This window comes from Meleagris gallopavo, chromosome 1 (assembly GCF_000146605.3).
Source record: "Meleagris gallopavo isolate NT-WF06-2002-E0010 breed Aviagen turkey brand Nicholas breeding stock chromosome 1, Turkey_5.1, whole genome shotgun sequence".
Taxonomy (NCBI): domain Eukaryota; kingdom Metazoa; phylum Chordata; class Aves; order Galliformes; family Phasianidae; genus Meleagris; species Meleagris gallopavo.
In genome coordinates this window covers 27,335,901-27,336,552 of record NC_015011.2, presented here as the reverse complement: position 1 = coordinate 27,336,552, position 652 = coordinate 27,335,901, and the positions used below count along the sequence as shown (strand labels likewise).

General features: G+C 30.8%; 1 long non-coding RNA gene across 1 annotated transcript in view; it reads left to right on the top strand.

Annotated features, from left to right (window-relative positions):
- LOC109365547 overlaps nt 1–425 on the top strand; it is a 10,519-nt gene extending 10,094 nt beyond the window's left edge. Inside the window, exon 3 of the long non-coding RNA XR_004160821.1 lies at nt 326–425. This is a non-coding gene — a long non-coding RNA (uncharacterized LOC109365547). The remainder of the gene's footprint in view (nt 1–325) is intronic.
- The last annotated feature ends 227 nt before the right edge of the window (nt 426–652 follow it).

Here is a 652-nt window from a genome sequence, read left to right as displayed (position 1 = left end):
ACTTTAAAAAAACTTGAGACTTCTCAGGTTTTCTTTAAAAATCGTAGAGAATCCAATTAACATGAAATATCTAGTTGTATCTTCAGTCAAATTTCAGATCAGGTTATTTTCCAAGCTGGGGAAGAAAAGCAATGTTATTTCAAAACAGACCTCCAAAGATCCAGGTGAAAACTGGGACACGGATGAGGCCAGCTCAGGCAACAAGGCAATTAGATGCAAACAGTGTATTTACATGATTATTGCACTGCTTATGAAGACTATGAAAACTAATGTTCAATAACTATTTTCTCTTTTACTTGTGGTTTCTGTCTCTTTTCTATTGCAGACGGCATAGGTGAGAGCCACTAATGAGGCAGCACAGAAACAGCTTTGAACCTGTATAGTCTTCATCTCCCTCTGGTCTCAGCAAATAATTCCCCCTCTGAAATGACAGTGAAATAATAAAATAATATAATAAAATAAAAGTAAAAAAAATAAATCACAAGAGGTGGAATCATTACTCTCATATAATATATAATATATATTATATATATATATATATAATATATAATATTATATATATATATATAATATAATCATTACTCTCTTAAAAATATTTATAGCCTTATTAGCAGAGGTATATGAGATACATTATCAGAGCCCCCCAAAAAAT